At 31.5% G+C, this 16,680-nt stretch overlaps 1 long non-coding RNA gene across 36 annotated transcripts; it reads left to right on the top strand.

The window, feature by feature from the left end:
- The first annotated feature begins 5,021 nt into the window (after positions 1-5,021).
- LOC111907275 (uncharacterized) lies at positions 5,022-15,803 on the top strand. Of its 36 annotated transcripts, XR_008223671.1 has the most exons (13): positions 5,022-5,627; positions 5,742-6,698; positions 6,933-7,005; positions 8,002-8,115; positions 8,654-8,710; positions 8,845-8,894; positions 10,157-10,198; positions 10,697-11,890; positions 11,956-12,028; positions 12,279-12,373; positions 12,446-13,815; positions 14,006-14,522; positions 14,668-14,900. It is a non-coding gene; the product is annotated as an uncharacterized LOC111907275 (long non-coding RNA). The 36 variants fall into 36 exon arrangements; XR_008223673.1 differs by having other exon boundaries at positions 8,002-10,198; positions 14,006-14,069; positions 14,180-14,261; positions 14,436-14,522; XR_008223651.1 differs by having other exon boundaries at positions 8,002-10,198; positions 12,446-12,570; positions 13,197-13,255; positions 13,347-13,815.
- Positions 15,804-16,680: the final 877 nt, after the last annotated feature.

Here is a 16,680-nt window from a genome sequence, read left to right on the forward strand (position 1 = left end):
GCTTAGTATAGTAAGGTGAAGCGCTGCACGAATCTTTCTTAGAAAGATTCAGTGACGAAGTTCTGCCCCTGCAGAGCCCGACTCCTAGCTAAAACCCCCTTGTAAGTAAGTTATGCTTACCTTATTTTAATATAGCTTATATTTAAAATTAGTATTGTTATTATGAACTTATAATAAATATTTGAGCTATTATTATAACTTATATAAGTGTCGTTATAATATTTTTTTTAACTACTCGCGGTACGGGGAATCTGGTTTAAAGGGCCGCATAGGGTTGTTGGATTTCAGAAGTGCTATATGCCAAAATGGTCCTGCCCTCCGGTGTTTTATGTCTGCCCCTGTCTGTACATAGTGGTTGGAAAATATTGTTTAACGCTTATATAATAATAATAATACTAAGACTAATAGTTGGTCACGGTAAATATTAGACTAAAATTTAGCGATAATAATGTTAGGTTTCGTCGAAGGAAAATAGAATCGTTAGAAGCAAGCGCTGCCCGATTTTGGAATCATCACCTTAACAAGTGAGTGCATAGTTACTTTCAACTTACACATAGATATGAAGTATTTTATATAAATTACGTGCTATGTGTGCATATTATCTGAATACTTGCTATCTATGCTAGATGAACATTGTTATACATGTTTTCAATGATTTAAACTGTATATGTATTTTATATCTACGAAAATGTTGGGGTAAAACATGGGTAGATGCAATAGGTGATGTGTGATAAAATGATGAGAGGCCTCGATGTTGATGTTGTTGATTCTGTCATCTAGCGGAGTATGGATGACGACCACGGACTCTTCTAGACAGTCCAGTGGAACACTAGCAGGCTCGCAACCTGTAGGTGTTTGTGAACGATATGTTCACCGGTGTACTCCATCCCCCACATGGTTTCCTTTAGGACATTTATTGCTGAGGAATCCCCTTAGCAGTAGTGTCCGTCCCGATGATGATCCTTAGGCTAGGTCCCTTATGATAGGTGTTTAGGGACGTAAAGTGAGGATAACGGGAACGAGTAATCGGGTTATTGTTGATCGATGAAATTAATAAACTTATTTATTGTGGGTTGAAAACCCTATGTGCTCACCTGACCCACTCAGTTTTATGTATTACAGGTAGTGGCGCATGAGCATAGGTGTGATGTTTTGGACGAGGGATTACGGATATAGGCCTGTAGATATGAAATAATGTAGTAAGGCTTATATTGTACTGTTTATGCTTTTGATCTGTACGAACATGACATCCCGAGTCTTTTAATGAAATACATTTCTATGGAAATGCTTTTGATAAATCTTTATCATATTTTTGTTTTGGGACAAATTCCGCAACACTTTCATTTAAAATGTAACTCTGATTTTTAAACAAAGCATAAACAAACCGGTCTTTTCTGGCCGTGATTTTGGGGATGTCACAATATGTAAGCGGAGTCTAGACCTACCATTAAGTACGAGACATATTTGCTTACTTACGAGGTGAGTCTTCTCACTATACTTACCTGAGTGGTAATATTATGTGACCGAAGGGTCTTATTTGAGTTATTAGCCGGAGGGTCTTATGTGCTTATACCGAGTTATGTGATATCATGCATTTTTGTCTTTGTGATTTATGTTGTATATTATTTCTGTGTCTTATTGAGTTAGGACCGGAGGGTCCAAACCGATTTGTGAGACCAAAGGGTCTTCACTGAGATACCGAACTGGAGGGTCCGACCTGAGCTGTGAGACCGGAGGTCTTCACTGAGACACATGACCGGAGGGTCCTTTATTGAGATATAGCCATGAGAGGCTAATTATTAGTGCGTGGTATTTTGGGGAACTCACTAAGCTTTGTGCTTACAGTGTTGTGTGAAATGTGTTTCAGGTACATCTCAGGATCGCAGGAAGGCGTCGAAATGATTGTACACACCAGCTAGAGATTATGTTTTGAGGATTCTGGGATATTGTCAAACATTTATATTGTCTTGTGTTTCGAACAACTTATAAACTTGGGTTAGAGAAATGTGAAACTGTGTTTTGCGTGGTTTTAAAAATGAAAATTTTATTTGAAAATTTAGAGCATTACAACATTGATCAGATTTCGAAGTAACAACTTCTCGGAAATTTAAACACGTTAGAAATACATTCATCTTAAAGTCTAGACTACTTCGGAAATGCTCAAAATGTTGGATTGACTAAGGGGCACTTTTCATGTATTAACAGGATATATGGAGACACATTGCTATTTGGTGGGGTTTACATCTTCCTTATCAGATTTTTGTACACTCTCTTATCTCTTGTTTTGATGCAATCACATTGAGGGCATGTCAACATAAGCTTTTTGATGCAGTTGTTATGACAACATTTGAGGCATTTGGAATTTTAGAAATGCTACCATTTTTGGAACGGTTATCCCTAAAAGGCATTGCTTTTTGATGATGTTGTTGATAAGACGTTCTTTTAGATTTCAAATAAATGTAACAAAGCTAAGTTCACTTGGTCTACTTGGCTTCATAATTCTTCTTATACTATCATGTAATTGTTTGTTATAACTTCTTGTTAGTTTAATAAAATTCAGCTATACCAAAAAAAAAAGAATAAACAAATGATTTAATATGTTGCTTGTATAATAATAAGTGTAACTAGCATTAATATCAAACATGTCCAAACTTTTCTCAAATGCTAAATTCTTTTGTAAAAATGTTATTAATTGAAAGAAAAAAGTTAGGGAAAATTTGTAAAAAAAACTTTGGACCAATTTTGAAAAAGAAATTAGTCAAAAATTGTAAAACAAAGGAAAATACATGGAGCGGAATATATGTAGCGGAGAATATAACATGTACAAAAAACAAGACATAATTTACTCTCTAGGGTTTAGGGTTACATTTAGTTATAGCATAAAAGTGCACTCTTTAAGGTGTATTTTTTTTTTTATTTTTTTAAAATGAATATGTTAAAAAGAACATAACTTTTACATGTTATAGGTGTTGCTAAAAAGTCCCCACATGATGAAACATGTGTGTGTGTGAAGGTCAACACACATACATTACACTCACACACATAGGGTACATTTAAGATACCCCTTTTAAATATAGGGAAAATCTTAAAATAAATGCATGAAAAGAAAAATCTAAATCTTTGTAAAAATTATTCTTAAAAGAAAACTAATTTTATAAAACTATTTGATAAAAAAACAAAGATAGTAAAAAAAAAGTTGTAAAAAATAGCCTTTATAAGTACAGAAAATAAATTAAAAATTTTAATTTTTAATAATAAAAGAATTTAAAAAAACATACAATACAACATAAATAATTGTTTTAATAAAATAACTAATTTTATAAATATGATTTCATACTTATAACAAAATTAATAAAAAAACTAAGTTTTAAGAAATATACAAAAAGAAAGTTATAAAAAATATTTGTAAAAGTTTCTAAAAGAAATTTGGACAAATTAGAAATAAAACTTATAAAAAAAACTAGGTCAAAATAAAAAGTGGAAGAGGAAGGTACCAATTTTGCAATAAAAGATAAATTTATAGGTTAAAATGGTAAAAGTGAAAAGTTAGGAGGTTACGTAGCTTAAGATAGGGTAAATTACACCAATCGTCCCTCGTGCATATGTCAGAAAGCGTGTTTAGTCCCTATTTTCAAAAATTAACTCGGACCGTCCCTCGTTTGGTTTAAACTTGCATGTTTCATCCCTCCTTAGTTTAAATCTGCACAATTCATCCTTTGCTTAACATAAAATGACTATATTGCCCTTACTCTTTTATTTTGTTTATATAAGAAAAATAGAAAATAAATTTTAATCCTTTATTTTTACAGTTATTAATAATTTATAAACAATTAAACCTATCACCCCACCCCCGATTTACCTAGAAATACATTAATTCTCCATTCACACTCTTCATATCGCCCTCACCTCACCTTAAACTCAAAATCCAGCGACCAGAGATACAACCACCGCCAGAACCTGCTTGACAATCGCCACTAACCACCTCCTCACTTACCTTCCTCGATTCATGTCGGAAATGTGGAATCAACCACCAACAGACTCAACTACCCAATTTCTTGAAATCGACCATCGTTATTTTCAGATCTACAACTATCTCATCGGAAAAAGAATAAGAGCAATCCTCTTTGCAGCTCGGACATTAACTAAAGGAGACATCGCGACCACTGTTGACTTCCCCTGATCGATCCACCAAATCATCTGGCGACCATGAATATCAACGATTTCTGGGACCCGACTTGCGGCGGTCAAACCCTAGATCTTGTTGGTGCCTTGGGTTTTTCCGACCAAACCCCCATCTCCTTCTCCTTCATTTTCTCCCCACAATTACACCTCATATATGACTGTTCAGTAGATATCGAACTAATATCTTATTGATTAGGCTTCAAATCATAAGAAATCGAATGTGCATCAGAATTTTTTTTTCATATGGGGGTTTCTTCTTCAAATTCATACGAAGATATAAACCAGATTTGTAGTTTTTGTCTATGTATGTATGAGTATTCGTTTATGTAAGTATTGATTTATGAATTTGATGTCGTGAATGGGTTTATGGATTTGATTTTTTAAGTAGCTTTGATGTCTTGAACGAATTTTTGGGGTAGCATTTTTTTGGATTAGAACATGGATTACATGTGTTTTCTCGAGTAACAGAGGTAGCGGTGGCGCTCGCCGAAGGTTAGTGGTGGTGGTGATCGGAAGTGGTGATGGTAGTCGGAAGTAATTTTCTAATGGCTGAATACAAATGGCCCACATATTTAATAAATAATAATTTTAATGGCATAATAATTAATAATTAATAAATAAATCAAAAATAAGTAAATAAGGGCAAAAATGCCATTTTATGTCCAGAGGGATGAAATGTGCAAGTTTTAAACAAACGAGGGACGGTCCGAGTTAATTTTCGAAAATAAGGACTAAATACGCTTTCTGGCATATGCACCAGGGACGAATGATGTAATTTACCCCTTAAGATAAGTGGAAAGGTTTTCTTTGTTACTCATGGAACTTTTGGAAAGGTTTTAATTTTGGAAATGATTTATAAAAGACCCGTTGGAATTAGGAAGTCCAAAGGGTTGTGTCGGTGTATTGGCGCCTAATTTATACCTTCTTCAGTCGCTCATAGTCATCACGCTACTCTCCAAACACCACCGGAGACATGTTTCAGTGAAGAAGAAAAAGAAGAAGAAGAGGCTTTTATTTGGAGGCACCACCTTCTTCTCTTTTTCTTCTAGCGACACCACCCTTTTCTCTTTCTTTCATTATCCGGCGTTCAACAATCCTCTGTGTTTCCCTCTTCGTCTGTTAGTTAAAGCTCTTGATTTTTTTTTGTGTGTGTGTATTATTGATTTTGATTTTGTTTTTGTTAGGTATTTTCAATTGGTTAAGAAGATTATTCAGGTCGCTCTTCGTTCATTAATGGATTCATCAGTCAGTTTGGTTTACCATCATCATCGATCAAGAAAAAGAGTATAGATCTTTTTCCTCTGATTTCTAGGTATTGTGTTTACTTGTATGTTTTCAATACGTGTTTTAGGCTAAGTGTATGGCAACTTTTTACGTCATGAAACTAATTTTTTTCTTCTAAGCATGTTTCATCATCGCTAAAAGGATCAAACACTGTACAAAAGGTATATTAATGACATAATTTTACTTAATTGCAGCCTTTATTAACACTACGACCTCTCTGGGTTTTTTCTCTTTCTCCTCCATTTATCTTTTGATTCGATGGTTTTTTGAATCAGGTCGCCAAATCGAAACCAAAGCATCCATCAAACGAAGATGATTTGCTCAAGCAAGTGGTGATGTCGGTAAAATTTAAATAGTTTTGAAACCCAAAAAAGTATTGTTTATCTGTGCAGTTTAGGTGTTTGATGAAATGTCTTAATTAACCTAAAGAGTTGTTTTGCTTTGTTTTGAGGGTAAAAATGTTGCTGGATTAAATTATGTGGAGAGAAGTAAATAATCACAAACCAAATTAAAATATTAGAAAACTTATTGAGTTATTAGAAATTCAATTAGGGAAAAGATAATTTATTTGTGTTTGTAACTCAATTAGAAATATAAGTGTACTTTGGTTCTAACTAAAAGTTTCATATAAAGTTGTGTGTTTCTATTTCATTAAGTTATGTTTCCTTTCCAATTAAATTAAAATACATGAGATGTTCCACTTCCACAACCAAATCTGTTTATAGATGTTCACAACATTCGTCACATGTTATAATGTTTTCCTTTCCTATTAAGTAACTTGTTTAATAGCCAAATGAATGTGCAGGCTTTTTTTGTTGTTTCTTCAACTGACATGGATCCTAAGTATCAACAAGTTTGTGGATCTTTTTAACATGAATCATTTACCCTGCTTCTTCTTCTTAATGATGCTGATGTTTACTTTTATATATTTGATGGGGGTGATAATCAAGTCTCTTTGGTGAATAAAATCATTATATATGAGAATACTGTAAGTGCTCTCTTTTCATTGTTTAATAATATCTTTGAAAAATAAAAAGGATGTCGCTTTTTACCTTTGTAGAACTGATGAGGTAATAATCAAATCTCTTTTGTGATTAAAAATATTATATATGAGAATATTGTTAATAAAGAAAGTCTTTTTTTTGCAGGAACCTCTGCATTCAGCTGTGATATGCTTGAACAAGCATCTTATTGTTACATTTTCTTTCAACCAAACCAATCATCTTAAAAAGGTTTGGATTTCATCTCTTTTTTCTGGTGGCAATTTTTGTTACTTGATCATATATTAATATTTTAATTGATAATTTTCATTGTGTATCAATGATTTTGTAACAATAATTAAATACAGTATATAAATGATTTATCTATCTTTTTTAAGTATTTTTTAAAATTTTTGTCCATGAGTGTAGCTGATTTTTTTAATTTTGGTTCTTTTTTGAAAAATAAAAAGGTTATGGTATGTGCAGCTCAAGACATTGGAGACAAGCCCTGTTATGTTATCTGGTTTCATTAACAGAAGAGGCTAATAATAATGCACAGGTAGTGTCATTGCATCTGCATTCCAGTTATTCTCATGTTTTATGTCTTTTGCATCCATTTTTTTGGTCATTTTGTAAAGTATTTTTAATCCTTTTTCGATCTAATTGTTTCACCATTAGTGTCATATTTTTTTGTTTAATGTTTATGAAATTAGAGTATGTATGTTTGATGTGTATATAGTTAGTGTTTACTATCATAAATAAAATCTTCTTTGGTATATAGCAATTCTGTTATTTTATAAAAAAACCACTAAAGGGTGTTTCAGTCATTTACTTAACATATTGCACTTCAATTCTTTTGATAGATTTACACAATAAACACAAAACAACAAAAGAATAGAATGGAAATCCTTTCCATTTCCTGTCAATCATACACATGACAAATACCAATTCATTTGACAAATTCCATTCATTTCAAAAGTAATTTGTGAACCACTTCCCTACATTACTCTGAGACTGATTGTTATTCTTAATTTCAACTTGTTTGAAAAAATCCATTCATTACTCTGCAACAAGAAAAGGTTTTAGAAACCAAATAAAGAGCTTATGTTATGGTGGAGAAAAGGAAAAGAAGATCCCCTGAGAATCAAAGTGTGAACATGTATGTTTTTACCCTTAAAACTATAAAACACTTGTTGCTTTTTATGTTCTTATTTAGCTTTGCATTGAATCTCAAGTAAGGGTGTTGGGTGGTTATGCCTTTCTGTTACGAGATTATGAGAACTTGCTTTATCAAATTACTGCCTTCTATCCACTGATTACAAAAGATATGAGCCTATGACCCTGTTTGTGTATTTTCAGAAATACCCCTATGTTCCTAAAACTCATGCAGTCATGCTTGTGTATTATCTCTAAGAAATGATGGGATTAACTTACTTTATGACATTGCTATAACTGGGTAGATTTTTTCAAGCACAATTCTATAATAGGAAAAATGAAGCTAGTTTAGTATTTCTTGCATTTAAACCAATATTGATGAATGATGTTCCTGTTTCAGATGTGGATGTTCCTGAGATGAAATATACGTCCGATGATCAACCATCATACCCTGTTGGTGTAATTTGTGTGTGTTCCAAGGCTACTACAAAGATGAAGTGCAAACGAATGTTATGTATAAATATAATAATCCTTACTCTCTTCTCTTCTGCTTTTGGCATGCATTAGACTGATGTCAATGGGACATAAATTCAAAATTGCAATTTTATAATTAACATTTCTAAGATTTTGTGTAATTGATGAAGAAGAAGGATGCATGGTTTGGCTTCATACATGAAGCCACATGTAATAAACTAATCTTTAAAGTAAAACTTGAAAGATACAAATACAATGGTGAAGGAAGTTGCAATTAGATTTAGAGACAAAATTGCAAGTTTGATTCTGTCAGCCTTTTTATGAATATCATGATGTTCTAGTCAAATCTCTTTCTGTGGGTATGTGATCATGAAAGAATCCAGCACCTAATAATGCTCTTTCTTGTTTCTCTTTCATTGATTTGTGTTTTACTAATTGTGTTAGGTTTAACACATTGTTGTTTTTTGTTGGTTTGTTTATGAAGTTAAATCATGTAATGATTGTTATATGAATTTCTGAAGATTGTAAGCGAATCTTAATTTATGTATTTCAATTACTAATATGTGGTTATTTGGTAGGATAAATGGAGCAGTCAAAAAAAAAAAAAAAACTAAATGACCATATATGATGCCAAGGTAAGAAAGTGCATTGTTATTGCTTAATTTATAATTGAAATCAGTCTTTTGAATATAAGGTTACAAAGAAGAGGTCCATCTAATAGATGCATAGCTTGTAGACAAGAAACTAATTATACACTTCAACCCTACAGGCTCCATAAGTTCAATTTGAGCATGAAATGTTCGACAATTAAATGTTGAGGTATAAATTTATCTGTTACAATGCTTTCCTATTCAGTAACTTGTTTCTTTTTAGCCAAGAAAGTACGGATTTCATCTCTGATCTGTACAAGAAATGCTATCAGGTATTGCAATCTTTGTTACCAGATCATATCTTACTACTTTAGTAGGTAGTTTTGTTTTACTATTACTACTTAATACATAACTTTTGTTATCTAATATCAATGATTCCGTAATAATATAGAATGATTATTAATCCTTTTAGAGTAATATAAGATTTTTGGTCCCTGAGTGTAGCTGATTTTTTCATATTTGGTACTTATTTTGGAGAACACTCATGAAGGTTAGAATTTTGATATTAGTTTGTTCAAATTTTCAAATTTAGAGACAATTGCCTAAATCAACGTACATTTTTGTTGTTTCATGGTTGTTTTTTTATCAACTCTAGATTTCATCTTAATGTTTTGCTCTACATTCCACACCATAGTTACTGATTTTATTGTTATGGAAGTGGTAGAACAAGTGTACAATGTTGTTCTTGAAGAGAAGTTGAAGGAAGTAACAACCAATCCATCACCCTTTTCTTTTCAATTATGTTAAGAAAATATGGATTTCGTCTTATTCTCTCTGCTGATCTGTACAAGAAATGTGATCATATATTACATTTTTTGTTGCCTGATCATATCTTAATACCTTAATAGATAATTTTGTTTTACTTAATAGATACTTTTCATTATCGAATGTCAATGATTCTGTAACAATGATTAACTAACAATATATATGAATGATTTATCAATCTTTTTAGAGTACTATTAGATTTTTGATCTAGCTGTATTTTTTTTTTCAATTTTGGTACTTATTCGAGGTTTGCAAAAACTCTGAATGAAATTAATTTAATAGGAAAACATTTTCAAATAAGACATGAGTAGTTGATATGTTTCACACATGGTGTTAATTGTTTTGAGGGTAAAAATGTTACTGGATTAAATTATGTAGAGAGAAGTAAATAATCACAGGCCAAAATAAAATACTAAATAACTTATTGGGTTATTAGAGTTTCACTTAGGTAAAGATAATGTATTTGTTTGTATTTTTAACTCAGAAGTGTGTTGTGGTTCTAACGAAGAGTTGTGCATAAAGTTGTATGTTTCTGTTTAATTAAGTTATGTTTCCTTTCCAATTATTTTAAAATACACTTGGATGCATTTGCATATTTGAAACAGTTTTTTGATTGTCTTTGCTACAAAAATATTTGGACTTATGTTTGTAATTTTCTTGCTGCAGGATTTTAGAGATTGAAATTTGATTTTTGGGGTCATATGAAAGGTTAGCTTGAATCTTAATCAAATTATCATTTCTGCTATTTGATTACTGATTTATTTGCTATATGAATCGGTGCTTTTTATTCTGTAGTGTTCATGATAATGTTTTTTTTATTGTACTTAATCACATCATGGCAAAACTGTTGTTTCTTTATGACTTGATTACTGTATTTTCATTCGTGTAGGATAACTAGAAATTGTTGGATGACATGGAATAATTGAGACCTACTATATATTCTGTAGTGTTTCAGGATTATGTAACAGAGTACGCCTAGTAATTTGGTTGATTCTTTTATTTTTTTTTTGTTATTTTAAAAATGTGCTTTTATTTAGCGAATTAGGTCCAACCAGATGATATTGGTGGCTTAGTTGGATTTTTTCAAATTTCATCTTCTGTTTGAATTAAGTTCATGATAATGATTTCCTTATTGTACTTAATCACATCATGACAAAACTTTTGTTTCTTTTTGACTTAATGGGCAATGTATTTTCATTCTTGTAGAACAACTTGAAATTGTTGGATGAGATGATGGTGGAATTGAGTGAGACCTATTATGTTCCACGATTATGTAACAGAGTATATGATATGATGGGTATGATAAATTTATTGTATTTTTTAATTTGTATGGCTTATTGATGCTCAATTAGGTTTGTGGTTATCGAAGTGTTATGAATTCAGATGACTAGTCATATGGTGGTCATAGAGAAAGATTGTTTAATGTTGCATTTAATGCAAAGAGGCAAGCATTATTTAAAGGTAACTATTTATAAAAAAAAATCAGCACAAGGGAGCCTTTTAGCTTTCCCAACTTTAAAGAATATATTATATCTTTCAGGCAAGAGTGCATCTCCTATGCTATGTGGGACAGATTAGTATTTAACAAAATAAAAAGACTAACTTGCTTTTATGGTTTTCAGGTGCATCACCCTTGTCTCCTGATGTCATGGAACTTACTTTCATTTATTTGTGTCTTATATCACCCTAGTTTCATTTCTTTTTATTACAGTATTGTTGTAATAGCAATCTTTTCATTTATCTGTGTTTTATGCGGAAAAAATGGACTGGTAGCTTTGGTTATGGTCATTTCTGTTATGCTTTGCCCTATTTCTAAGGTTTTGTTCAGATTCTTCCATGTTTTGTAAATTTTGGATTTTGATTTTTCGAATTTTTGTCATATTGAAAATATTTGGCTTCCTACATATGAAAATTTTGGTTGAAGCTTGCTCTACTGACTTCACTTTGAAATAATCACAGACCAAATTAAATTATTGAACAACTTATTGAGCTATTAGAGATTTGATCAGCGAAAGATAAATTAATGTTTGTGTTTCTAACTCAATCAGAAATAGAAGTGTACTTTGGTTCTAACTAAAAGTTGCATATAAAGTTGTGTGTTTCTGTTTAACTAAGTTAGGTTTCCTTTCCGAATAATATACACTAGGATGAATTTGGCATATTGATTGTTATTGCTACAAAAAACATTTGGACTTATGTTTGCTGTAGTTTAGCTTGAATCTCTATATCAATGATTCTGACACAGGTGGTATGCTTTTCTTGGAAGGTTTGATGTGGTAATGAAACATATGTTGGAAATTGTGGCTTCTAGTCATCAATCAAAGCCAATGCAATAATTTTGTTGCATATATGTAGGATGGAATTAAGTACAAAATCCAGCTAAAGATTTATTTAACCAATGTAAGTGCTCTCTTTTCCTTGTTTAATAGTCTCTTTGAAAAATAAAAAGGTTATGGTATGTGCAGCTCAAGACATTGGAGAGAAGCCCTGTTATGTTATCTGGTTTCATTAACAGAAGAGGCTAATAATAATGCACAGGTAGTCTAATTGCTTCTGCATTCCAGTTATATATTCTCATGTTTTATGTCTTTTGCATCCATTTTTGTTGGTCGTTTTGTAAAATATTCTTGATCCATTTTCCAATTGTTACGAAATTATGAACTTTGCTTTATCAAATTACCGCCTTCTATCCACTGATTACAAAAGATACAAGTCTATGACCCTATTTGTGTATTTCCAGAAATACCCCTTTGTTCCAAACTCATGCTTGTGTATTATCTATCTTCAGGAAATGATGGGATTAACATGCTTCATGTAGAATCAATAAAAAAAGATGTTGAATAATTCATGGAAAATGCCTTCAGCACTTATTTAGTATGCCTGGTAATTCTTTAGAAAAGATATTTGTTATTTAGTCAAGTCTTTTATTTATTTAAAATGTGTGATTTTATTCAGCGAAAATGGGACATCAGGGAAGGGAAATGCCACATGATGTAGTCTTTGGTGGGCTGAAATGTTAAAAACAAGTGGTCAATATATATAAAGAGGGTGTTGGTGTTTACCTTCACATCTCTGATGAGGTTATAATCAATTCTCTTTTGTGAATAAAAATATTTTGTATGAGAATTTAGTTAAGAAAGTATGGATTTCATCTCATTCTTTCTGCTGGTCTATATTGCAATTTTTGTTACTGGATCATATCTTAATACTTTAATAGGTAATTTTGTTTTGCTATCAGTACTTGATAGATAATTTTCACTATCGAATATCAATGATTCTGTAATAATAATTACATTATCAATCTTTGTAGAGTAATATTTGTAGCTGGTTTTTTCAATTTTGGTCCCTATTTGAGGTTTGTAAAAACTCTTATTGAAATCAGTTCAATAGGGGAAGATTGTCAAATAATACATGAGTATTTCACACATGGGGTTAATCGTGAGGATTATGTTTTGAATGACACTCACGAAGGTTAGGATATGATATATTAGTTTGTTCAACCATCAAATCGAGAGACAAATGTCTAAGTCAATGTATGTTTTTGTTGTTTTTTTTTTATCAACTCTAGATTTCATATTCATATACACGTGCTTAATGTAAACCCTCTTTTATTTGCTCTACATTTCACACCATAGTTACTGATTTTGTTGAATGTCGATCTTCCAAAGAAATTGAAGACATGAAAATGGAATGTTTACTTTTACAGCTAGTCATCATCAAACATTACATTGATTGAATATGACACCTTGACATATTTTGATAGTGGTATGATGGTTAATCATTTGCTTCATTTCTTATTGGTTGCACAATGGTTAAATTTTTTATTAGTTGCTAATTAATCACGTTGACATTTCAGTTGCTCATCTTTTTGTCACTGAAAACTATTGTGCATTCACCCTTGCAATTTACCTATCAGAGACAAAAGGTTCCAATGGGAGAGGGAACCACAGACAACCACGAGGGCACTACAAAGTTAGTGGGACAGCAGGGGCATTTTGGGAATTAAGGCAGATCCTCTGTCATTTTAGGTTATATTTTATGGGAGGGCGTTTGTTAGAAAGGCAGGCAAAATATTTTAGAAGTTTCTTCTTCTTTTGTGAGACCATTGCATCTCGAATCACTATATCTATCATGTTCTTCATTTGTTCTTGATTTGTTATGAACTCACTTAATTGATAACTTCTGTTGTTTTGATAGTTGATCATTTGGTTCATTTCTTATTGGTTGCACTGATAAGATTCTTTATTGAAATGAAGCTACAACCTTCAAGAACTCATCAACAACTGGGGTTAAAGGTTGTATCATTTTCTAAGCTTATTATTCAGGTAACTTCAAATCCTTTTGTTGAATCACATTTTAGAACTTTTTGCTAAGTCTATCTTGTTATCGTAATAACAGACTTAAGCATCTATCTCCAATAACATGAGTTTCTTTGATTTGAGTTTTTAATCTTTCATGATTTCTACCCATTCTTTGATTACTGATTTATTTGCTATATGAATTGGTGCTTTTTAGGGAAGTAACAACCATTACCCTTTTCTTTTAGCTCACCAAAACAAGATGATGTTGCTACAATATGGTATACAAGTGGATACCAAATGTGTATTTTTTTCCTTCTCTTTTCAAGTCTACCAAAGTTTAATCTTTTCTTACCTTAAGTGGAACTTATTCCTTTTCCTACATGGTTAGGGGATAGAAACCTGACTGCAAATGTTGCTGGTGGAAGTCTTGAAATTAAGTTGTATCCATCAAATTCACACATATATGAAAGGTCCAACCAGATGATATTGGTGTACTATGGTGGCTTAGTTGGATTTTATCAAATTTCATCTTCTGTCTGAATTAAGTTCATGATAATGATTTCCTTATTGTACCTAATCACATCATGCATACAAAACTGCTGTTTCTTTTTAACTTAATAGGCAATGCATTTTCATTCATGTAGAACAACTTGAAATTGGTGGATGAGATGATGGTGGATTTGAGACCTAATATGCTCCACGATTATGTAACAGAGTATATGATATGTTGGGTATGATAAATTTATTGTATTTTTCAATCATTAAGGCTTATTCACGTTCTATTAGGTGTGTGGTTAAGTGACTTGTTTACTAGCCAATTTAGCAATGTAATGTTACTAGGTTTTTCTGAGAAATGTTTATTTTTCTTTTAAGTAGGTGACAAAGGAGCTTTTCACCTATAGAAACTATACCCATCTCAACTGTAAGTTTTTCACCTAGTTATACACTTATACTGCATGAAAGTTGCACACAGTTGTAAGAGTTTAACAGTATTTATTTACTTTCCCATGCAACTTATCAACCTGATTTTGTATCAACATGGTGTGTATCCTTTTCAAACCATATGTGTATGTGTATTTATCCAATAAAGAACTTGAACTTTTAGTTTAGGGTTTAGGGTTTTTCCAATTAAGAACTTGAACTTGCACACATGAAGCCTTTGATCATCCTGTTAGTTACATGTAAGTCTTTGATTATAATGAATGTGCAGGCCTTTTTGTTGTTTCTTCAATTGACATGCAGATCCTAGGTATCAACATGTTTGTGGATGTTTTTTTTTTTTGGTCCACGATGGATCATCAGAGAGGTTTTTTCACTCCTTAATTATCATTTTTGTTATGATGTAAAAAGCATTGAATATAAATATTTGAATTTCATAATTGCATACGATACAGAGTAACTTAAAATATTGGCAGAAATGAAAAACACGCTTCATTTATGGATTTCACCTTCAGGTTATTTATCAACAGTATGTAGTCTAAACGTATAATAATCCTTTCTCTCGTCTCTTTTGATTTTGGAATGCATTAGAATTTAGATTGAGACTGATGTCAATAGGACACAAGTTGCAATTTTATGAGAAAGAATATAAAATCCTTTCCATATTTCCTCATGAGTTTTTATATTGTAATTGAATGCTATTTAGATGCGAAGATATAAAGCCTTCTATTAAAGCATTATACTTTGATAATAAAACCTTTTAAGACATTGTAATTTTATTATTTTCCTATCAAGTCACTATACTTGAAAAAACTAAACATGTTTGTTTTTGGTTGCCCATTATAGTTTTATAAATTTCATATTAACCTGTGAAGACTTTTTACTTTTTACTTTTTCTTATTACGACATTTCATTTTAAAAATCTAACCTATCAAGACATTTTCCCGTTAAAACATCAAACTTGTTTGAACTTGGTTGCCAATTACAGCATTATAGTTCAATTTTTTTGACAACTATTTTTCCTTCAAGTTATTGTATTTTCTAAATCCAACATTGTATTGTACTTTCAACTGTTTTTCTATTAAGAAATTGCATTTTCAAAAACTAACCTAGTAAGACTTGTATTTTGAAAATCTGAACTTGTTTCATTTTGGCTAACATTTATAGCATTTTATATTCAAAATATATGAACGTTGTACTTTTGAATTTTTTTTTTGGTTAACAATGCCCTATGAAAATTTAACATACTTAGACATTGCAATTTTGGTTCTTATTTTATGGTTTCATAACGCTCTTGGTACCTAGGTCGTCACCTAGATGTTAAATTTATGAAAATGACCATCTTGCCAATGTCTTCTTCATCTCTTTCATTTTCATGTTAAATTTATGAAAATGACCATTTTGATAGGTAAATGTCTATTTTGCCCTCCAACTTTTATCACCCTGACCCACATATTATATTTATTGCAATTTCATGTTGCAGAGTATTTAGTTTTTGGGTTTTGATCGACTTTGGTTTGGTTAAGATGAAGGAGATTGAGTAGATGAAGAAATACAATATATCGAGCATCCTATCAACTCATCAAAATTGACTCTTTGTTTTCTTTCATTCTTGTTCCTTGCTCTCCCTGAACTTGATGAGTTGCTCAACAAGCAAAAAAAAGTATAAGATGTTTAAATACTACAACACTTTTCATGAAAGTTACATTATTTCCCTTTTAGAAAAGTTCAAATTTTAAAAGTACCTATTTTTCCATTGATTTTTAGCTTACACAACACTTCCATGGGTTTTACATACTTCATTGCTTCTAAAAACATTTAACATCTTGAATTATGGTACAAAAACTCGTTTACTTTTGGTTTTTACAATTGATTTGCATGAAAAGTTATGTTCATATGTACATTCATGGGTTAGTTTTGTTAGTGTATGTAGTGGGAGTGATCTTGCAG

Source organism: Lactuca sativa, chromosome 5 (genome assembly GCF_002870075.4).
Source record: "Lactuca sativa cultivar Salinas chromosome 5, Lsat_Salinas_v11, whole genome shotgun sequence".
NCBI lineage: Eukaryota > Viridiplantae > Streptophyta > Magnoliopsida > Asterales > Asteraceae > Lactuca > Lactuca sativa.